This window comes from Natator depressus, chromosome 8 (assembly GCF_965152275.1).
Source record: "Natator depressus isolate rNatDep1 chromosome 8, rNatDep2.hap1, whole genome shotgun sequence".
Classification (NCBI taxonomy): domain Eukaryota; kingdom Metazoa; phylum Chordata; order Testudines; family Cheloniidae; genus Natator; species Natator depressus.
Genome location: NC_134241.1, coordinates 39531918 through 39556158, shown reverse-complemented (window position 1 = coordinate 39556158; position 24241 = coordinate 39531918). Strand labels below are relative to the sequence as shown.

At 49.7% G+C, this 24241-nt stretch overlaps 1 long non-coding RNA gene across 3 annotated transcripts in view; it reads left to right on the top strand.

Annotated features, from left to right (window-relative positions):
* Positions 1-23516, top strand: part of LOC141992808 (uncharacterized) — a 67991-nt gene extending 44475 nt beyond the window's left edge. Inside the window, exons 1-5 of one of the 3 annotated variants that reach the window (XR_012640657.1) lie at positions 5005-5142; positions 5636-5908; positions 16025-16100; positions 18289-18402; positions 22928-23516. This is a non-coding gene — a long non-coding RNA (uncharacterized LOC141992808). Of the gene's footprint in view, positions 1-5004; positions 5143-5635; positions 5909-14821; positions 15097-16024; positions 16101-18288; positions 18403-22927 lie in introns of those variants that run through there. The other 2 variants (XR_012640655.1, XR_012640656.1) reach the window with 2 other exon arrangements.
* Positions 23517-24241: the final 725 nt, after the last annotated feature.

The following is a 24241-nucleotide window of genomic DNA, read 5'->3' as shown; positions in this document are numbered from 1 at the left end:
CACACCATCTCCTGTCAGCACCCAGGCCCCTTTGTCCATGTGTCAGCACCCCATCCCCACACTGTCTGTAAGCAAACCCTGCCATCTCTGTCTGTCTGTCAGCACCGTGTCCCTATGCTGTCTGTCCATCATCAGGACACTCATCCTCTCTGTCCATCTGTCAGCAGAGCCCACCCTCATGCTGTCTGTCTGTCAGCATCCCGCCCCATCTGTCAGCTCAGGCCTGCTGAGGTGCAGACAAGTTTGCATTATGTCTGTTAGCAGAGCTCCCCACAGCTCCTATGGCTCAGCTGACAGGCTTGTGCCAGCTTCTCTGCCCACCCCGGCAGCCTGTTCGCTTGTGCCCCAGAGTGCACACACAGGCCAAAACTCAGGTCTGGCTGGCTCCTTGCGTGCACTTCAGTGACAGTGTGGTAAGTCACAGAGGGACTCTAATGGCGAGTTATCAGTGGCCTTCATTAAGAGGGTTCCCGAGCACATCCATTAGGAGCTGCTAGCCTGACCCTGGCTGCTGCCTGCCCTGTTAGAGTCATTGTAGGCTGCGGGGGAGGGGGCTATGCACAGCTAATGGCATTAATGTATTCAGCCATTGCCTGGCTGAGAATGTGCCCCTCCGAGCCAGTGCCCTCATGTCACAGGTGCCAGGGAGCTGAGCTGCTTCACTGAGCATGTGCAGTGTGCGGGACGGCAGCTCGTCAAGCTCTGCCTGTGCCCAGTGCAGGTGTGATGGGCAGGGGGGAGAGTGCTGGGGGCTCAGCGACTGCCTGTGCCACCATCCATGGGGAAGCAGGAGACAGGTAGGTTCTGCTGCCCTCTCCCACAGACCTGCCTCAGGTCATGGGCTTCCTGAGGCGCTCAGGCTGTGGACAGCTGCACATGTTCTGGCCAAGACCCCCTGTGTAATGGGGAGGTGACATGGTCACTGGCACAAGGGTTGTCTCTAGTGGGAGATGCCAATCTCAGCCCCAGGGGAGTTGTGCAAACAGCCCCTCCGATACCTCCAAACTTGGACCAGCATGGGGCTATTTAGGGCATTGCTTTGAGCTGTCTCTCTGGTCACAGGCTCACAGCAGTGTTGCGAAATATGCAGTCTTCTGGCTCTTATTAGACAAAAGGAAAAAGGGAGAGAGAGTGTCCATTCTCATTTGTTAATCCTGAAGCTGGACATTGGCTCTGAAAAAGACCAGCAAAAGCTCACTATCTTTCTGAAAGGAACTCAGCTGACTGGCTAGAAGCATGCAGTGCAACAGTGAAAGACTCAGCAGTTAAAAAAGTGAAGAACTTTCTCACCACATTCAAAAATGTGCATACATGGCTGATGAATGCACTTATGCAAATGAGCATCAAGTGTTAGGTCATTGCTGTTATCTTCATGTCAGTGGTAGGCCAGTAGATGCATTTCTAGATGTTCATGTTATAGAAGACAAATTGGTGACATCTGTGATAACCCACATCTCAGAAGAGTTAAATGCTTGTAAATTGAATAGATGGCTGCTTGTGCAATTGATGGAGCTGCAATATTCTCTGGAAGACATAATGGAGTACAAGCTTTGCTCAGAGAAAAGTGTAATACTAATCTCTCTTATACACACTGCAGAGACCATCTACTCCAGCTAGCACTAGTGTAAGCTGCAGAATCGTCACAAGGCATTAATAAAACTTAAATTTAATGTCTTCATTATACTCTTTTTTTCAGCAAGAGTCTAAAAGGACTGAATGTCTGGGGAAAAACAGAAGATACTCTGGGACTGAAGTCCAACCTGGGAAAACGTGCTGGCTTTCTCATGAGCGATCCTTGGCTGTTGTCTTAAAATTACTGCAACTGTTATTACTGGCTTTGGAAAATATCTACCAAGATGGGACAGATCTTAGTGAGGCTGGTGAACTACTTTTGCTACTAAGTTCAAAGAAGACTATTATCAGGAGGTAGCCGTGTTAGTCTGTACCCACAAAAACAACAAGGAGTCTGGTGGCACCTTAAAGACTAACAGATTTATTTGAGCATAAGCTTTCGTGGGTAAAAACCCCACTTCTTCAGATGCATGGAGTGGAAATTACAGATGCAGACATAAATATACTGACACGTGAAGAGAAGGGAGTTACCTCACAAGTGGAGAACCAGTGTTGACAGGGCCAGTTTGACCAGGGTGCATGTAGTCCACTCCCAATAATACATGAGGAGGTGTCAATTCCAGGAGAGGCAAAGCTGCTTTTGTAATGAGCCAGCCACTCCCAGTCCCTATTCAAGCCCAAATTAATGGTGTTGAATTTGCAAATGAATTTTAGTTCTGCTGTTTCTCTTTGAAGTCTGTTTCTGAAGTTTTTTTGTTCAAAGAAGACGGTTGCCATTCTCCCTCTTGTAAGTCTACTGATAAAACCACTTGGGTCATTAAACTATGCATCCTGGCATCTGCTACAACAGTAGTAGATAATTGTCCAGCAATAGAAGCTACACTTGGATCAATTAGAGAGATATCCACTGAAAACATACTGGAAGAAGCAAAGACTCCGGTCCAAAAGTTGACTAATGAAGTCACTTACACTGAATCCTTAAGTGAAGAGGAGAAGAAATGTTAAGCCATCTGAAAAAGTACACAGACTTGATTCTTACAAATCTACAGTAGTGACTTCTGGATTCTACTCAACCTCTACGTAGCTTTTACAGATGCCTGTCTTATAAAACATTGATCATTGAGTGGAGTGAGGCACTACCAGCAATGGGGCTGCCATGTGATCAGGACAGACTAGAGAATTTGAACACAGAGTGAAATGTCATACGGTGAACGAATGAAGATTTGACTTCAACGTCTTCTTTATCATCACTAGTGGTTCGACACAATTTTTGTGCTATGTTTCCTGGGATGAAAGATTCATCTCTTGCTACTCCCAGTCACAGCAGCAACAGTTGAGTATTCTTTTTCCTCATTGAATAGAATTTTGTATTCTGAGAAGTCGCCTTTTGCCTGATCATGAGTATATTATGAAGGACTGAATGTACAGGACACATGAGAAGCCACCAAAGATAAATGCCCTGTATTTGAGAAGTTCATTAACAGAGTTGTGCAAAATTACAAGAAACCAAGAGGGATATAGATGTAGCGCTTCATAGAAGGCTTGTGTAGTCAACTTTAATGTGTGATGATTTTAAAACATGAGTTAAATCTAATAAAATGGTCATAAAACATTTTTCAGTTTTTACTGTGGTGCCATACAGCCCACCTTTGCCCTCATGGTCTCACCCCTCATCAGCCCTCCCCCTCCCCCCTGTAAATTTGAACACCCTCCTAATTTCAATTCCTGGGGAAAACACTGATATGGTAGTGAAGCTTGCTCCAGTAGCCAGCTTTTCTCACCTAAGGGAGAGACTTGCCAAGGTAATGGTGGCTGGCACATTGTGTCCCCTCATTATTTTGTTAACGAATTAGGCCTAGTTTCCAACACACCAATTTTGGTTCACTGATTTCTGGTTCCACACTTTGCTTGTTCACCCAGCATGATCCTAGCACAGTCCTTGCATTATTTCAGGAGGCCGTTTTGTTTGGTCTAATTCAGTCTGTCTGTCGTGTCTCTCTATCTGTCTCACTTTCAGAACTTTTCTCATCACCACCTGTTCTAGGTTATGATAACACTCACTTTTCACAGCTGACCTCACAGTTAGGGAAAGTTTGCTAGGACAGAGAGCGCTTGGCAACATGGAAAGGAGTCAAGGAGAGCAGTGTTCTCAGCACAGTACCAGCCCCACACACCACAGCCCCCCAGCAGCGACAGCCCCACAAACTCCAGCCCCACAGCACTGTGACAGCACTGCGGCCCCACACATATCAGTGTCTGAGCCGCCATGTACACTGACCAGGAAGGTGGAATCCCATGCTATCCGTCTAAGCAGAGATAACCTTCCCTGTGAATACCCCTGAACAGAAGGGGCCAGACTGCTGAAGGCCAAGCTAACCTGACCCTGCTGGGAGTGGCCTTGAGGCCACACAACAGCCTCCAGGGCCAGTAGAGATCTGCAATAAGCACTGCAGGGAAAATTCAGCAGCACAGCCAAGCCCTCTGCCTGCAGCAAAGTTCCTGCTAAGCTGCATGGCCACGCAGCAGCGCAGATGCCTATTAAGCCCTGTGCAGGGGTTAAGGGCTGCAGCAGGGAGAGGCGCCCCCCCCCGCCAGCCAAAGCACAGACCTACCGCGGCGGGGAGAGGCAGCCCTCCCTGCCAGCCCCAGCCAGACCTACCCTGGACTTGCCATGACTGGGAGAGAGGAGCCCCTCCCTCAGCGAAGCTCAGCCCCACCGGAGCTGCTGCGGCCGGGAAGAGGCACCTCTGCCCCAGCCCCAAGCTGCTGGGGCGAGAGAGGGCTGGGGGGAGTCCTCTCTCCCCATCACAGCCCTGGGGCAACCTGCACCCCAAACCCCTCATCCCCAACCCCACCCTACAGCCCACACACCCCTGTGCCCCAACACTCTGTCCCAGCCCTGAGCCCCCTCCTGCACCTCAACCCCCTTATCCCTGGCCCCACCCCAAAGCCCGCACCCCCAGCCAGAGCCCTCATCCTCCACACCCCAATACTCTACCCCAGCCCTGAGCCCCCTCATGAACCCCTCATCTGCATCCCCACCCCAGAGCCCACACCTCCAGCCAGAGCCCTCATCCCCCAACACCTGAACCCTCTGTCCCAGCCCTGAGCCCTCTCCCACAGTCCAAAACCCTCAGCCCAACCCCTACCACAAGTATTTTGTTATGTGCACTAATATGAAGGTGATGTGTCACACATCACGTCCACAGTGATGCATGTGACGGGGCAGATCAGCCCTGCACTGGTACTGAGAGGCTTAACCCTTCCATCCTAGCAGAGGAAGCCCCGCCCCTGAGGCTCTGCTGGGCATGCTCCAACTGGAAGTCAGGTATAAAAGCCTGCAGAGCTGCTCACGCAGGGCTAGCTGTGGAGGAGGAAGGATGCTTGACAAAGGCTCCAGCCCAGGAGCGACTACAGCCCTTACCTATGAGAGCTGAAGAGCCAGAAACTTGGATGAGAGGCTTACAGCTATTGGAACCCCAGGGAGTGTCTGGTGCTGGGGAACCTGAAGACCCTGGTGCAATATGGACTGCTGCTGCCAGAGAACTGGTAGGAAGTGACCCAGGGAAGGTAAGGGAGTGGTACCTCCCACCATTATGAGGTCAGCCTGTTTTGGTAAGATTACCTGCTGACCCAGTGGGGGACACAGCAGGAGTTTGCCTGGGATTGGTGAGTATCCGAGTGCTTGTTTGCTGAGTAAGTATCCGAGTGTGTGTGTGTTTGCTGGGAGGGCAGTGTGAGAGCCTGAGCGAGTGCCTGATTGGCTGGTAGCCTGCAGGGGGTGGGCCTTGGGGCTGTCTGTTTGTTTCAGGGAAGCCTGGCTGTTTAAAAATAGCCAGAGCTTCGTGAACCAGCTGAGCGGCAGAGAACCAGCTGAGCAGCGGGGGACAGCAGAGCAGCACACAGCAGGAGTTTGCCTGGGAGTTTGCCTGGAGTGAGCCCAGTGAGGCTTACATCTTGTCAACTTCTCTGAGGAAGCTCATAGTAGGAAAGTGATATGGAAGCGGGGGGTTCAGCTGTTGTGACCTGCACTGGATGTGCCATGTTTGTCTTTCTTCCACAGGACAGAAGCGACTTTGTCTGTACAAAGTGCAAGCTGGTCTCCATATTGGAAGAGAAGATTGAAGGTCTGGAGCAACAGATAACGACCCTGCATTGCATACGAGAATCTGAGGATTTTCTGGACAAAAGTCAGGATATGCTTCTACGGGCTCAAAGCTCTAAAGATTTAGAGCAGGTTGCACAGCGGAGCCAAGAGGCCAGTGAAGAAACTTGGCAACATGTGACCTCCAGAAGAAGAAGGGGGAATGTCCGGGTTCCAGCAACACAGACACAGGTAACTAACCGCTTTCATGTTCTCTCCACAGGTACCATTGCGGAGAGTGGACCAGACGATACGTCTGGGGGGAGAAAGCAGAAGGAGACTCTGCTGGTTGGAAGGCATGAGATGCGATGTCCTGAGGTTGGGGGTTCCACGACTTCCACTCCCAAGAGAAGGAGGCGGGTGGTGGTGGTCGGGGACTCTCTCCTCCGGGGGATTGACTCATCTATCTGCTGCCCTGACCGGGAAAACCGAGAAGTCTGCTGCTTGCCAGGGGCTAAGATTCGCGATGTGACAGAGAGACTGCCGAGACTCATCAAGCCCTCGGATCGCTACCCCTTCCTGCTTCTCCACGTGGGCACCAATGATACTGCCAAGAATGACCTTGAGCAGATCACTGCGGACTACATGGCTCTGGGAAGAAGGATAAAGGCGTTTGAGGCGCAAGTGGTGTTCTCGTCCATCCTCCCCGTGGAAGGAAAAGGCCAGGGCAGGGACCGTCGAATCGTGGAAGTCAACGAATGGCTATGCAGGTGGTGTCGGAGAGAAGGCTTTGGATTCTTTGACCATGGGATGGTGTACCATGAAGGAGGAGTGCTGGGCAGAGACGGGCTCCATCTTACGAAGAGAGGGAAGAGCATCTTTGCGAGCAGGCTGGCTAACCTAGTAAGGAGGGCTTTAAACTAGGTTCACCGGGGGAAGGAGACCAAAGCCCTGAGGTAAGTGGGAAAACGGGATACCGGGAGGAAGCACAGGCAGGAACGTCTGTGAGGGGAGGGCTCCTGCCTCATACTGAGAATGAGGGGCGATCAGCAGGTTCTCTCAAGTGCTTATATACGAATGCACAAAGCCTTGGCAACAAGCAGGGAGAACTGGAGGTCCTGGTGATGTCAGGGAATTATGACGTGATTGGAATAACAGAGACTTGGTGGGATAACTCGCATGACTAGAGTACTGTCATGGATGGTTATAAACTGTTCAGGAAGGACAGGCAGGGCAGAAAAGGTGGGGGAGTAGCACTGTATGTAAGGGAGCAGTATGACTGCTCAGAGCTCCGGTACGAAACTGCAGAAAAACCTGAGTGTCTCTGGATTAAGTTTAGAAGTGTGAGTAATAAGAGTGATGTAGTGGTGGGAGTCTGCTATAGACCACCAGACCAGGGGGATGAGGTGGATGAGGCTTTCTTTCGGCAACTCGCAGAAGCTACTAGATCGCACGCCCTGGTTCTCATGGGTGTGACTGATTTTCCTGATATCTGCTGGGAGAGCAATACAGCAGTGCATAGACAATCCAGGAAGTTTTTTGGAAAGCGTAGGGGACAATTTCCTGGTGCAAGTGCTAGATGAGCCAACTGGGGGGGAGCTTTTCTTGACCTGCTGCTCACAAACTGGGAAGAATTAGTGGGGGAAGCAAAAGTGGATGGGAATCTGGGAGGCAGTGACCATGAGATGGTCGAGGTCAGGATCCTGACACAGGGAAGAAAGGTAAGCAGCAGGATATGGACCCTGGACTTCAGGAAAGCAGACTTCGACTCCCTCAGGGAGCGGATGGGTAGGATCCCCTGGGGGACTAACATGAAGGGGAAAGGAGTCCAGGAGAGCTGGCTGTATTTCAAGGAATCCCTGTTGAGGTTACAGGGACAAACCATCCCGATGAGTCGAAAGAATAGTAAATATGGCAGGCGACCCGCTTGGCTTAATGGTGAAATCCTAGCGGATCTTAAACATAAAAAAGAAGCTTACAAGAAGTGGAAGGTTGGACATATGACCAGGGAAGAGTATAAAAATATTGCTCAGGCATGTAGGAATGAAATCGGGAGGGCCAAATCGCACCTGGAGCTGCAGCTAGCAAGAAATGTCAAGAGTAACAAGAAGGGTTTCTTCAGGTACGTTGGCAACAAGAACAAAGCCAAGGAAAGTGTGGGCCCCTTACTGAATGAGGGAGGCAACCTAGTGACAGAGGATGTGGAAAAAGCTAATGTGCTCAATGCTTTTTTTTGCCTCTGTCTTCACTAACAAGGACAGCTCCCAGACTGCTGCGCTGGGCATCACAACATGGGGAGTAGATGGCCAGCCCTCTGGAGAAAGAGGTGGTTAGGGACTATTTAGAAAAGCTGGACGTGCACAAGTCCATGGGGCCGGACAAGTTGCATCCGAGAGTGCTAAAGGAATTGGCGGATGTGATTGCAGAGCCATTGGCCATTATCTTTGAAAACTCGTGGCAAACGGGGGAAGTCCCAGATGACTGGAAAAAGGCTAATGTAGTGCCAATCTTTAAAAAAGGGAAGAAGGAGGATCCTGGGAACTACAGGCCAGTCAGCCTCACCTCTGTCCCCGGAAAAATCATGGAGCAGGTCCTCAAGGAATCAATCCTGAAGCACTTACACGAGAGGAAAGTGATCAGGAACAGTCAGCATGGATTCACCAAGGGAAGGTCATGCCTGACTAATCTAATCGCCTTCTATGATGAGATTACTGATTCTGTGGATGAAGGGAAAGCAGTGGATGTATTGTTTCTTGACTTTAGCAAAGCTTTTGACACGGTCTCCCACAGTATTCTTGTCAGCAAGTTAACGAAGTGTGGGCTGGATGAATGGACTATAAGGTGGATAGAAAGCTGGCTAGTTCGTCGGGCTCAACGGGTAGTGATCAATGGCTCCATGTCTAGTTGGCAGCCAGTATCAACCGGAGTGCCCCAAGGGTCGGTCCTGGGTCTGGTTTTGTTCAATATCTTCATTAATGATCTGGAGGATGGTGTGGATTTAGCGTCTCCGCAAGTTTGCGGATGACGCTAAACGGGGAGGAGAGGTAGATACGTTGGAGGGTAGGGATAGGATACAGAGGGCCCTAGACAAATTAGAGGATTGGGCCAAAAGAAATCTGATGAGGTTCAACAAGGACAAGTGCAGGGTCCTGCACTTAGGTAGGAAGAATCCCATGCACTGCTACAGACTAGGGACCAAGTGACTAGGCAGCAGTTCTACGGAAAAGGACCTAGGGGTTGCAGTGGACAAGAAGCTGGATATGAGTCAGCAGTGCGCCCTTGTTGCCAAGAAGGCTAATGGCATTTTGGGCTGTATAAGTAGGGGAATTGCCAGCAGATTGAGGGACGTGATCGTTCCCCTCTATTCGACATTGGTGAGGCCTCATCTGGAGTACTGTGTCCAGCTTTGGGCCCCACACTACAAGAAGGATGTGGAAACATTGGAAAGAGTCCAGCGAAGGGCAACAAAAATGATTAGGGGTCTGGAACACATGACTTATGAGGAGAGGCTGAGGCAACTGGGATTGTTTAGTCTGTGGAAGAGAAGAATGAGGGGGGATTTGATAGCTGCTTTCAACTACCTCAGAGGTGGTTCCAAAGAGGATGGTTCTAGACTGTTCTCAGTGGTACCAGATGACAGGACAAGGAGTAATGGTCTCAAGTTGCAGTGGGGGAGGTTTAGGTTGGATATTAGGAAGAGCTTTTTCACTAGGAGGGTGGTGAAGCACTAGAATGCGTTACCTAGGGAGGTGGTGGAATCTCCTTCCTTAGAGGTTTTTAAGGTCAGGCTTGACAAAGCCCTGGCTGGGGTGATTTAGTTGGGGATTGGTCCTGCTTTGAGCAGGGGGTTGGACTAGATGACCTCCTGAGGTCCCTTCCAACCCCAGATATTCTACGATTCTATGATTCATTGGGCCGCACTGCCCTAGGGGCTTATAGCATGGACTCCAGCTGATAGGCTGCACTATCCCACTTGGGGAAGGGAAAGTAGACGGACTCTGGCCATTGGGCCACACTGCCCTAGGGGCACATTGCATGGACTCTGGCCACTAGGCCACATTACCCCACTCGGGGAGAGGCAGTATATGGACCCTGGCCATTGCACCACACTGTGCTGAGTACCGGGGGGGAGGGTAAAAACAGACGTAGTCATAGAGAGGCGGGGTTACCACTTGCCCTCCCGACTCAAGGGGTTGACGAGGTACAAAAACAGCCACACATGGTGGAGAATATGGGCACTGACCATGGCCTGATAGAAGGACCCACACTTACAGGATGGAGACCGAGAAGCTCCTGAAATGGCTGCTGGAAAACCAGCAGCAACAAGTTGCACAACAACAGCAACAGCAGTTGCAGCTGCTACAGCTACTGGCTACCCAACAGCAACTGCAGCTGGCCCAGCAACAAGAATCACAGCAACAGCTGATTCGGGAGTTGACCACCCAGCAGCAAGTAAATCAAGACCAGCTCTTCCAACAGCCTTGTTGAAGACGGCATCAAGTCCTTCTCACACCCCAGCTGGAGGGGACCCCGAGGATGGCCTTGGGGGACTACCAGTGCATCTTACAAAGATGGGGCCTGGGGACAAACCCCAAGGCCTTCTTAGTGAGTTTTGATCAGGTAGCTACTGCTACTCAGTGGCCCCCTGAACATTGGGTCACTATTCTAGTCCCATACTTAACGGGGCCCGCTCAGGCCGCTTATCTCAATCTTGACCCGCAAGAGGCACTGCAATATGAGAAGGTTAAGTCTGCCATTCTAGACCAGAAAGGCATTGTCAAGGTTCCTTCCCCACTCTGAACTGTAGGGTACGGATGTGGGGACCTGCATGCAAGACCCTCTAAGCTTATTCTTAGCAGCTTAGATTAAAACTTTCCCAAGGTACAAACTTTGCCTTGTCCTTGAACTGTATGCTGCCACCACCAAGCGTTTTAAACAAAGAACAGGGAAAGAGCCCACTTGGAGACATCTTCCCCCAAAATATTCCCCCAAGCCCTACACCCCCTTTCCTGGGGAAGGCTTGATAAGAATCCTCACCAATTTGTACAAGTGAACACAGACCCAAACCCTTGGATCTTAAGAACAATGAAAAATCAATCAGATTCTTAAAAGAAGAATTTTAATTAAAGAAAAGGTAAAAGGATCATCTCTGTAAAATTAGGATGGTAAATACCTTACAGGGTAATCCAATTCAAAACATAGAGAATCCCTCTCAGCAAAACCTTAAGTTACAAAAAGACACAAAACCAGGAATATCCATTCCATTCAGCACAGCTTATTTTACCAGCCATTAAACAAAAGGAAATCTAACGCATTTCTAGCTAGATTACTTACTAATTTAACAGAAGTTCTGAGGCTGCCTTCCTGATCTGTTCCCAGCAAAAGCATCACACAGACAGAAAAACCCTTTGTTCCCCACCCCCTCCAGATTTGAAAGTATCTTGTCCTCTCATTGGTCATTTGGGTCAGGTGCCAGCTAGGTTACCTTAGCTTCTTAACCCTTTACAGCCGAAAGGGTTTTGCCTCTGGCCAGGAGGGATTTTATAGCACTGTATACAGGAAGATGGCTACCCTTTCCTTTATATTTATGACAGGCATCAATCCGGAGACGTACCTGCAGAGGCTCCGATGAAAGAAATATCTGCTGGGGGCCAGACCACAGGCAGAAGCCCAGAGGGTCTGCGACCTCTGTTGGAGGTGGCTAGAGCTGAAGCGCTGCACCAGCTGCCAAGTGGCTGAGGCTGTGGTGTTGGAGCAGTTCCTTCAGATCCTGCCTGCCAGGAGGAAGGAGTGGGTGCAGCGACATTGGCCAAAGACTCTTACAGAGGCTACGTCCCTTGCCGAAGACTACATGGCAGTTGAGCAGGAGGAGCGGGCAGGTCTTAAGGAGTTCAGGAGGGGGAGACTAACCCCCAGAGGGATCGATGCCTAAGACAGGAGGGGGAAGCCCCCGGTTGCATGCCAGGCGGACGTGGTACCCGACAACCCTCAGGACACAGGGCCCCTCGGGCACGCCTGTGTCAGGGCCAGGAGGAATCACCAGGGGAACCGAGCCTACCACAAAGCACCCCACCCACGGAAGGGAACCGGGATCGATGTTACCAGTGTGGACAAATGGGACACTTCGGGAGAGAGTGTCCCTACATGGACTCAAGTATCAGAGGGGTAGCCGTGTTACTCTGGATCTGTAAAAGTGGCAGAGTCCTGTGGCACCTTATAGACTAACAGACGTATTGGAGCATAAGCTTTTGTAGGTGTTGCATCCAACGAAGTGGGTATTCACACACAAAAGCTTATGCTCCAATACGTCTGTTAGTCTATAAGGTGCCACAGGACTCTTTGCCTACATGGACTGTAATTATGGGCAGGTCCTGGCAGTGGACCAACACGCCCGGAAGGATGGGCCACCGAAGATCGTGATCCCGGTGCGAGTGGAGGGAACTCCAACCGTGGCATTGGTGGACTCGGGGTGCAGCCAGACTGTGATCCGCAGGGGACTGGTAGAGCACTCCCACCCCACCGGGGCACCAATACGGTTACAATGTATACGTGGGGACATGAAATTTTACCCCACCATCTGGGTGTGACTGGAGGCTGCTCAACAGGAAGTGCGTGGCTTAGTTGGGGTGGCCCCGTGGTTCTGGGGCACGACTGGCTGGGTTTTGCCAACCTTATACGGGGGTGGAGCGGACAGCCCGAGAAGAACGGGAGAGTACGCCACAGGAGGCTGGGTTTGTTAGGACAAACTGGGCCCCAGAACCCTTTGGAGGGGACATCAAGAGGCTTTGAAGTAGCCAAGAAAAGTCAAGCCCCGGCCAACAGTCCGACAGGGGAAGAGCCGGAATGGCTGGATATTGATGGAGATTTTCTGGATGAACAGAGGGGACCCCAGCCTTAGCCGAGCCTGGCAGCAAGCAGCAAGCTGGGCCGGAGAGGCCCACTCTCTACAACACTGGCCCCAAAGCCCCCATTTTGAGATACACAAGGACTTGCTTTATCGAGTGGCCCAGGAGCTGGAAACGAGAGATGAGTTATGCCAATTGTTGGTCCCACGGAGGTTCCAAAGAGGACTACTCCACCTGGCCTACGCAGTCCCCTGGGCCAGACATTTGGGGAGAGAAAAGACCCTACTAAGGGTGGCCCAAAGGTTCTTCTGGCCCGGCATGCATCAAGAGGTCTGGGATTACTGTGCCTCTTGTCCGGAATACCAGAAGTCCAGTCCAAAGGGGATACCAAGGGCCCCACTGGTACCTTTACCAGTGATTGGCACTCCTTTCAAGTGGATTGGCCTCGACCTGGTGGGACCCCTGGAAAAGAGCAGCTCGGGCCACAGATATATCCTGGTCGTGGCCGACTATGCGACTCGGTACCCTGAAGCAGTAGCATTACGAACAGCCACGGCTCCAGTCATCGCAATGAGCTCTTATAGATATTTTCCCATGTGAGGTTGCCACAAAAGATATTAATGGATCAGGGGACTAATGTGACCTCCAGGTTGATGGCAGAGCTCTGCCGATTGTTGAACATTCATGCCCTCAAGACCTTGGTCTACCATCCCCAGATGGATGGGCTGATGGAACGTTTTAACGGGACACTGAAGGAGATGTTACAGAAATTCATGGAGGACGACCCCCCGCCAATGGGAAAAGTTACTTCCGGCTCTCCTCTTTGCCATACAGGAGCTTCCACCGGGTTCTCCCCATTCAAGCTGCTCCACTGGAGGCAAGCCCGGGGAATCTTAGACCTCTTGAGAGACACCTGGGAGGAGCAGGAGACCCGGGTCAGAGGCTCAGTCCAGTATATCCTCCGTTTTGAGGGAGTGGGTTTGGAAACTGGGCACTCTGGCCAGGGAGAACCCGTTGCAGGCACAATGTAGCCAAGAGGCTGTCAAGGTTCCTTCCCTACTCTGAACTCTAAGGTACAGATGTGGGGACCTGCATGAAAGACCCCCCTAAGCTTTTTCTTACCAGCTTAGGTTAAAAACTTCCCCAAGGTACAAACTTTGCCTTGGCCTTGGACCCTATGCTGCCACCACCAAGCATGTTAAACAAAGAACAGGGAAACAGCCCACTTGGAGACATCTTCCCCCCCCCCCCCAAAAAATATCCCCCCAAGACCTACACCCTCTTTCCTGGGGAAGGCTTGATAAAAATCCTCACCAATTTGCATAGGTGAACATGGACCCAAACCCTTGGATCTTAAGAACAATGAAAAATCAATCAGGATCTTAAAAGAAGAATTTTAATTAAAGAAAAGGTAAAAGAATCACCTCTGTAAAATCAGGATGGTAAATACTTTACAGGGTAATCAGTTTCAAAACATAGAAAATTCCTCTAGGCAAAACCTTAAGTTACAAAAAGACACAAAAACGGGGATACACATTCCCTCCAGCACAGCTTATTTACCAGCCATTTAAACAAAGAAAACCTAACACATTTTCTAGCTAGATTGTTTACTAACTTTACAGGAGTTGGAGGGCTTGCATCCTTGATTTGTTCCTGGCAAAGGTATCACACAGACAGACCAAAGCCTTTTTTTCCCCCTCCAGATTTGAAAGTATCTTGTCCCCTCACTGGTCATTTTGGGTCAGGTGCCAGCAAGGTTACCATAGCTTCTTAACCCTATACAGGTGAAAGGATTTTGCCTCTGGCCAGGAGGGATTTTATAGCACTGTATACAGGAAGGTGGTTACCCTTCCCTTTATATTTATGAAAGAGCCGTACTGTCACAAGAGATGGGGGGCGGGGGAGAACACCCCATTTTGTACCTCAGCCAGAAGCTGTTCCCACACGAGACGCACTACTCTACCATAGAAGAGAGGGCCCTCACAGTTAAATGGGCAGTCGACATGTTGCAGTACGACTTATTGGGGAACCACATTTTCTTAGTGACTGATCACGCCCCCCTTTGCTGGATAAACAACATGAAAGAGACAAATGACCGAATCGTGCAATGCTACATGTGTCTCCAGCCCAATTCCTTTCAAGTGCTGCATAGGCCAGATAAGGCCCACGGAAATGCAGACTTTTTCTCCCAGGTGGGGGAAGAGGAAGACAGGAGGAGGGCACTTCTGTGGAAGCTCCGGCCACCATTTTAAGGGGGAGGGTGTGTGATGGGGTGGATCAGTCCCACACTGGTACCGAGAGGGTTAACCCTTCCATCCTAGCAGAGGAAGCACTATCCCTGAGGTCTGCTGGGCATGCTCCAACTGGAAGTCAGGTATAAAAGCCTGCAGAGCTGCTCTGTCAGGGCTGGCTGCCGAGGAAGAAGGACACTTGGCAGAGGCTCCAGCCCAGGAGCCGCTACAGCTCTTACCTATGAGAGCTGAAGAACCAGAAACTTGGACCAGAGGCCTGATGCTATCAGAACCCCAAGGAGTGTCTGGTGCTGGGGAACCTGGAGACCCCGATGCCATATGAACTACTGCGGCTGGAGAACTGGTAGGAAGTGACCCAGGGAAAATAAGGGAGTGGTACCTCCCACCATTATGAGGTCAGCCTATTTTGGTAAGATTCCCCGCTGACCCCGTGGTGGACTGCTCCGCCACTGGCAGGGCCCTGGGTTGGGACTTGGTGGAGTCAGGTAAATCCAGGCCCCCCTACCAGGGGTCACCGCCCCCTTGTGATGACCCCAGTTACCTGACCCCTGTTTTGCCTCCAAAGGGGGCAGCATGGACTCTGGCCACTAGGCCATGCTATCCCACTAGGGGAAGAGAAATTAGATGGACTCTGGCCATTGGGCCGCACTGCCCTAGGGGCAGATTGCATGGACTCCGGCCGCTAGGCCGCATTACCCCACTCAGGGAGAGGCAGTATACGGACCCTGGCCATTGGGCCACACTGTGGTGACTACTGGGGGAAGGGGGACACACAGACATAGGCGTAGAGAGGCGTGGTTACCACTCGCTTCCCTGACTGAAGGGGTTGACAAGGTACAAAACCCGCCACAGTGCACATAACCAAATTCATTCCACTGGATGTAAAAAATTAGAGGGAACACTGGCCTGCTCTGGAGACAAAGGGAGCCACTGGTCCTTGTAGCTCCCAGCAAAGGAGCCCAGCCCAGCCCTGGACACTGGTGGTTGCCTGAGGACCATGGCCTCAGGACATTCAATCTGGGCAAACAGAGGGCAGTCCTGACCAGTAAAATATAAACATAACTTCTAATTTATACTATTCCCCACCATGAAGTGCAGAAAATTGATAAGGGAAACCAGGGGAAAATCCATGGTTCGAAGAGCTAAAGACACTAAGTATATTAGGAACAAAAGAAATTCTAGCAATGGTATAGGCCCAATTAAAAAAGTGTTGTTAATGCTGAGATAAGGCAGAAATGTTCAATAAATGTATCTGTTCTGTATCCTCAAAGGAGAAGATGACATACTCGTCTCACATGAGGATGAAGAAATATTTTCCTGTCCAGCGGTATATGAGGAGGATGTGAGGTATCATGTGTGGGGCTATAGGTGTGCTGGTGGGCATGGCGTGGTGGGTGCATGATGTCTGTGTTTGGGAATGGGGCAGTGAATATGTGGTGGTCTCTGGGTATGGGCAGTCCAGAAAGGCCAGTGCAAGGCTGTAGCGGGTGTGTGGCTGGGTGCGCATTCTGGGTGGATGGGTGCTTTTTGCAGGGAAGGAATGTGTCTTTTGGGAGGCACTGGCTGTGTTGTAGTGAGTGTATGGGTGTGTGTTAGTGTGGGATGGTGCTAGGGGAGGGAAAGAAAATGGCATGGGTGGGGGGACAAAGGGGTGTGGGAAGGAAGGAGGCCAGCACATCACAAGAGGAGGACACCTTGCCAACAATATGAAGATGACACACAGCCTAAGTACCCTCTAAGCTGCATGGTTGCACAACAAGCTATAAAGGGCCACGCAGCCACTGGGGCCTGGAGAGGTAGAGGGTGGGCGTGGACTGGGGAGGAGAGCAAATTGGGGTGTGCAGGGCTGCTGCGGGCCCCTCCCCTGGAACTCTATGCTGCCAGCAAGGAGAGGGCTGGGGAGAGTCATCTGGCCCTAGCCCTGGGGAAGCCTGCCAGCACTCCAAACTCCTCATCCCCAGCCCCACCCCAGAGCCCTCACCCCTGCACTCCCAACCCTCTGCCCCAACCCTGAGCCTCCTCCTGCACCCTAAACCTCATCCTGGCTGACCACCCCCCCCCCAACCATCTGCCCTAGCCCTGAGCCCCTTCCCACACTCCGAACCCCTCAGCCCCACCCCTGCCACACACTACCTCCATATTGGTGCACATAATAACATTCATTCCGCACATGGATATAAAAAATTAGAGAGAACATTGCACACAGCTCTGCCTTCACCACAAACAACCACACCCCACCACCACCAAGGTGGCCTGGTGCCTGGACACGATCAGCTCCTGGATGAAGAATGGCTGGCTGCAGGTGAAGCTGGTGGGCAAAGGAAAGCCCTTGGAGGAGTTTGCATCATCGGCACTGTCTCCTTTGGTCAAAGATTCACACCCACAATTGGTCAGTTCAGTCCGTAGCTTCAGAGGCTCCTGGATTCCTCACTGATGCTGAACTCGCACACAGCAGCTTTTGCAAGTAACACTCTCTACCACTTTTGGCCAGTGAGGAGCCTCATGGTGGACAATGATGTGGCCTCAGTTATCCCTGTCTCCATCACTGCTCAACTAGTCTGCAGCAATGCGGTAGACCGGGACATGAAACCATAAGTGCTTAGGAAACTCTAGCTGGTACAGAACACTGCAACCCATCTCCTCAGTAACACCAATTTCTGCGAGCACATCAGACCTGGCCACTGGCTTCTGTGGCTTCCTGTAGAACAGTGACTTACAGTCAGAGTCTCAGTCCTTATCTTCAGGACTCTCAATGGCCTGTGCCCAGGATATCAAAAAGAGCCTCGAGCTCCAGGATGAGGACCCCTCGACAGCTCTGCCCCTTGGGCACAAAGAGCTGGCCACTGTAAGGCAAAAGCTCAACTGTGCAGGACACAAAGTTTTCCAGGTGGCCATTCCTAGACATTAGAATGAACTTCCCCATGAGCTAAAGACTATCCCACACCTCAGCACCTTCCGCTCTCAGTGCCAGGTGCACTTCTCCAACTGGCCTTTTCCAATATAAACACAAAGCACCATGGACTTTTAAAAACAAAATAAATCATGTCATTGCCCACCCAATTCTCCACTGGGGGACAGGAGGAGAGAGAGAATGAATGACACAGGGCAGGTGACAGTCATTGGAAAGCGCTCATATAGTATGGTGATGAGGGTGGAATCAGAAGCTGAATAGTAGAATTGAGAGGGGAGAAAGCAGCACAGTGGGGGGAATAGGTGGTGGGGGGAAGTCTGGGAGAGAAGGCAGTTTTGGGGGAAGCTTGAGGAGGAGAAACTAAAGCAAAAGGAAACAAACACTAAAAATGGAGAGGAAATATTCTCCAAACTTGTAGCATGAGGGAGAGCAGTGGGCAGGAGATATTGTGGCAGGGGGAGGGAGAAGAAGGAGGGCAGGAGAGCACAATGCGGGGAGCATGATGTGGGTGATTTCAAAGACCATTTGATGCAGTTTAATGCAGTTTAAGATGTTATTATAACAGAAACAAATAAATGAGTTTGATTTTATGTGCAAATAATGGAGCAAAGTCATCTCTGTCAGAACTGCAGGAGTTCCAGGAGAATTGTATCCAGAGGAAATTGGCCCATCATTTTCTGGACAGCACAGCATTCCCCCCAATGTCTTCCAGAGAGCAACAATACCCGAAGTCCAAAGGTGCAAACAATTCAATGTTTATTGGGGTGAACTTCTAGCAAGCTTAAATCCAAGTTCTTTTCCCTTATTTTCGAATCCCAATTTACTTCCTGTTTGCCCCTAATTTATATAGTAATATTCTTAACTATACCTTAACCAATCATTTTACTGAAATTTACCTAACCAATCCTAACATATTGTAACATGATTAGCTAACCAATTATATCCCATCACCTTAATTAGTTTACACACAGCAAAATTAATTATACAGCAGACAGGAACAATCACAGAACCAGACAGAGACCATGCAAATAAACAATAGCACAGTGGGAACTATAATGACAAAACAATACAGAAGTGAGGATTTCACAACTACACCTTTAAAGACATAAGGGTTTCCCAGCTGTGTCTATTGTTAAGTGAGTTCTTACCAAACAGAAAACTATCAAACTAAATTTCCTTTTACATCTTCTAGGCTCTTCCCTTTATCTGGAGGTGATAGATCGGATCACCTTCCTAACAGACCCAGATTGCCTTATTTCAATATGACTGGTTTGAAATGTTTGAGGACTTATGGCTGCTTCCACTGCTTAGCCAAAGGCCTTAGCTTAAGTACAGGGCCTCAGACTGTCACACTGAGAGAAGGCCCTTACACAGGCAGACAGTGATTTTGATTCTTTGTTTTATACCTCTATAACTAGCTAAGTGATAAAAATACACCTAAGTTCTTAAAGTATAGGCCTTTGCAGGCAGGCCTGCATATCTATATCCTAACACTCTACCCCCTTTTTTTTGTTTGTTTTGGGATCCTCCTGCCCAGGTATCCCTGGAAAAGCATAGGACATATGGTGACACGCTTCCTGAAAGGGCCAGGCACCAACGTGGAAGGTGTCAATATTCCATCTGTCCCACTGCCCCTTGCGTAGTACCGTGCCCTGCACCTTCTCTCGTACAGGCATACCACACCTATTCCAATTAGTGTTCCAGACTTCCCATTATAGAGGGCCCAAGCAGGTTGGGTCCAGGTTGTCTAGTACATTGGGGGGAAGGCTTACTACATTACTTATAGGTTATAATTAGTGGCTGTTCTCTAGGGGGTTGTGCCCCCCTTGATCTTGTCATATGCAACATAACACAAATACATTTAACAATATACCAGCTGCCATGATAATCAACAGCAACACCGAGAGTCCTGACCACTGCAGTATGGTCCAACATCTTGGCCATCACCAAAAACATTGCTTCTCCTCCTTTGATAGGGTTAAAATTTTGTCAGCACCATCCTGTAGTGTGTATTGTAAGTGTGTCCAACTGTTGGCGCTTGCAGCAAGTTGCTCCTGTAATCTTTGTGTACTCTTGTCCATATTGTGTGTCCATTGAATATCCACAGTGAAATATGATATTGTCCAAACCAATTCAACTACTTGGTAAGGCATGGGGTAGTAGGTGCTGGTTCGATTGTTTACAACGATTAAGTCCACTGATCCATAGTCCAGGTGGCAGTGTATGGAAGTTCATAATTTGGTCATATACTGGAAGGATTTTGCCTCCTAATGTTATATTGCAGGATTGCATACATTCCCCACAGAATACACCATACCCCATATATATTACCCCTAAATGCCCCCCCCCTTTGCAATAGGCCATTGGTCCTGCTCCTCCATAGTCATAGGAGAGGGGCACATCCATATTCCTCCTCTGGATATACAACTGCTTAATGTGATGACAGTCCAATTTACCTCATGCTACCCCCCCGCCCTCCACCTATTTCCTAGTGGCTCCTAATGCGCTCCCCCCCTTCCCTAGTTAATCCCATAGCGTTGAAGGGGACCACCATATTTGCATTTCCTTCCCATGGTATCATAGTAACAATTATGCAAAAACTGTCCCCACAGATCGGGGATGTTATTTTCCAGGTAGATGGGCATGTTTTTGCAATTGTGGATAAATATGGGCTAGCCTCCCAATTTAATACTGAAGGCCATTGTTCTGACCAAGCATCTCTCATAATATCCATTAACATTATTAACTGAGCATTTTGAATACCTATCTAGCTCTCGTGCCCACCTGACTCTTGTTCTTAACTCTCCTGCTGGCCTATCGCTAGAGAAGATCACCACCAATGACACACTGTGTCCAAGGCTGGAACCCACATCCAGGATTCAGGAAGCCAAGGGAGTCCAGGACTAATGCAGACAGTCACTGGCAAGGTTCTCAATGTGAAGTGATGTCTCCTTCAGCGTGGACCTTATCACCCCTCACTTAAGGGTGGCTGGTGCCATGCCATTCACCAGTGGGGCACTAGTCCCAGTCATATATGGACTCAGTCCTTCCCCCCTGGCTTTCAGCAGCCATGAGGGGCATGGAAGAGGGTCACATTGCCTGCATCTCTCCAGCCCATCCAGAATCTTACTTACTAAATCCGGGTGTATCAAGGCACATTTGCCTTCTCCAGCAATGATGCTGTGCCCTTGGCAGCAGTCAGAGCATCGGGATCCTGATCTGTGCTCTGGGAGAAGCTGATGCAGAGCCCTCCCAGGGAGAAGCCCTCAGCTCTGCTTTAAGTAATGGCTGCCCAGCAATCTCCAACAGAGCTTAATTTGATAATAACCCTGAGCTAGTTTAAATACTTCAGTCATGTTGCCTCTTAATCACCCACTCTCAGAACAAAATAATCCCAGTTTGGTTAATCTCTCCTCACATGGAAATCCTCTCATTCCTTTATCATCTGCATGGCCTGACTCTGTGCTCTCTCCAGTGCAAAAACATCTTTCTTCAAATAAATTGACAAAAACAGGACATTACTCCCAATGTGGTCTAGGCTGCAAGGCATATTAATCATAGCACATGGTGCTGTACTTACGATGCAAGTCAACACCCAATCAGACTTCTAGATGCCACCCCCTGCACACAGGCTGTGGACCTGAGCACTGTGTCCAGTTGTCTTACCCCTGGTCTACACTACAAAGTTAGGTCAACATAAGCCACGTTAGGTCTATTTAATAATGCATGTGTCTACACTAATGAGTCCCTTCCGCTGACCTAAGTGGCCTGTAAAGTTGACTTCCGTACTCCACCTCCACAAGAGGTGTAGCACTTGATTCTACATCCACGGGTCGACATGGGGATAGTGTAGATGCTGCATTGTTTAATTTGAATGAATTGGGCTCCAAGAGGTTTCCCACAGTGCTCCGCTGTAACCATTCTGGAGAGCACTTTCAACTCCACTGCATGTCAGTCAGGTATACAGGAAACAGCTGCTCCCCTGTTAAAGCCCTGGGAACTTTTGAATTTTCATTTCCTGTTTGATCAGCATGGAGAGCTCACCAGCACAGCTCAAGGCTGCAAACGTGCTCCAGCATGGAGTACACAGGAGATGGTGGATCTTATTGCTGTGTGGGGAGAAGAGTCTGTGCAGGCAGAGCTCTGATCGAGAAGAAGAAACACTGACATCTATGCCAAGATTGTTGGGGCATGGGGAAGAAGGGCTACACCAGGGACACACAGCAGTGCCATATGAAAATAGGAGCTTCGGCAAGTGTACCAGAAGACAAGGGAGGCAAACAATCATTCTGGTTCTGCCCCACAGACATGTCACTTTTATGAGGAGCTGCATGTGATTCTGTGTGGTGATCCCACCACTACCCCAAAATGCTCCATGGATACCTCCCAGGAGCCCTGGGAGACCTCCAGCAACAACGAGGAGGACATTGTTGGCAAGGAAGAGGAGGAGAAGAATGTGAGGCAGGCAAGTGTAGGATCCATTCTCCCTGACAGCCAAGAACTGTTTTTAATCCTGGAGCCTATCCCTTTACAGGACCAGTTAGTGGTGCAGCATGATGCCGGGGAAGGCATCTCTGGTGAATACATATTTCCAATCAGACTGTAGGGTTATGTGCTATTATTTTTTATGTTTAATCTGAACAAAAAAGTAGGTGTAGTGTGTATCAGAGGCCACTCCAGCTATGCAGAGGGTGCTCTCCAAAAAAGACTGTTTATATGCATGGGGATGGCCCGGGAATCCTCCCTAAAGAGCTCTAGGAAGCTTTCATGGAGGTACTCTGAAATCCTTTGCAGAAGATTTCTGGGAAGGGCTGCCTTATTTCATCCACCACAGTAGGACACTTTTCCGTGCCACTCCAGTATTAACTGTGCTGGCATCATTGCAGCACACAGCACTGCAGCATAAGGACCAGGTCTGCTTTTATAAAAAGCAAGCTATCTGGGAAGCTTTACACTGGTGTCTGTCCTCAAGCACCATCCAGGTTTCTATGGTAAAGGGGGCTTTTCTGAAGTTCCAACCAGTGATCCCAAGGATGTCTTCACAAAAGCTGCAGGACAAGACCTCTCGCCCATGCCTCGTGGCCTTACTCATCATGGCTGGAGTGGCAAACTGACTCTTGCAGTAGCCAGCGGCTGTGATTACATTGTGGCTTGTAGGGAAGTGCATTGAGGGATGGGGGTTTTTTTATAAAAAGAATTAATCTTGCACCAGAAACAATGTATGCACTGTCAGTGCTACCCTTCTGCTTTGTATTCCTTGCAGCTGAAACCTTGTCCATCGGGCATCCTCCACATTGGGACAGAGACTTTCCCAGATTAGAAGGCAGAAAAAGAAGACTCGGGAGGACATGTTCAATGAGTTAATGCATGCCTCCAAGAGTGACAAGACAGAGCTCAGAGCATGGAGGATACACTGTCTGAGAACCAGGACATGGACAGGGAAGACAGGAGAGCATGCAGGGAACAAGAGCGTGCCAGGCAGGAAGAAATGCTGCCGATTATGAAAGAGCAATCAGACATGTTGAGGCATCTGGTTGAGGTTCAAGAAAGGCAGTTGGATGCTAGAATTCCTCTGTAGCCTATGCTGAACTTTCTGCCATCATTGCCTAGTTCCACATCCTCCTCCCCCAAACATCCCATGAAGCGGGGCAGGGGTGGGGAAAGTTTGGTATCCCTTGCACTCAACACCAGGGGAGGGTACAAGGACCAGAAGGTGCCCACCTTTGATTGTTATTGCAGTGCATCTGTAAGCAAGCTGTCCTTGTTTCTCCCCACACAATGTTATCAGCCCTTTTGCCCCCAGTTATGTTACTATTCTTTGCTGTCTCTGTGTGATTGTGTGCATAATAAAACTGAATGGATTGAGAAGAAAAGGCTCTTTATTCATTTGACACACAGCAGGTGTGGGGGGATGGAGTTTGCAGGGGAGAAAATGCAATGAAGGGGACAGCTTGTTAAGGAACAACACGGATAAGTGTCACATTACTTGGGCTCATTGCTGAAACTGGTTTTCAAAGCCTCACAGAGATGCTCTTCTCATTGCCCTGGTGTCTGGCTTCTCAAAATTGGCTGCCAGGTGATCACCCCACACCCCACCGTAAACTTTTCTCCCTTTGTTTCATAGATATTATGGAGCACACAGCAGGCAGCAATAACAATGGGGATATTGCTTTCACTGAGGTCCAACCTAGTAAGCAAACAATGCCAGCGACTTTTTAAACATCCAAAGGCACATTCTACCACCATTCTGCACTTGCTCAGTCTATGGTTGAACTGCTCTTTTCTGCTGACCAGGCTGCCTGTGTACTGCTTCATGAGCCATGGGAGCTAGAGGTAGGCTGGGTCTCCCAGGATTATGATTGGCATTTCAGCATCACCAGTGGTTATTTTGCAGTCTGGAAAGAAAGTCCCTGCTTGGAGTTCCTAAAGATGTGCGCGTCCTGGACCTTTCCTGACCTTCCCATGTTGATATTGGTGAAATGGCCCCGGTGATCCACCAGTGTTTGCAACATCATTGAGAAGTACTCCTTTTGGTTTATGTTACTCTTTGGCAAGGTGGTCAGGTGCCAAGATAGGG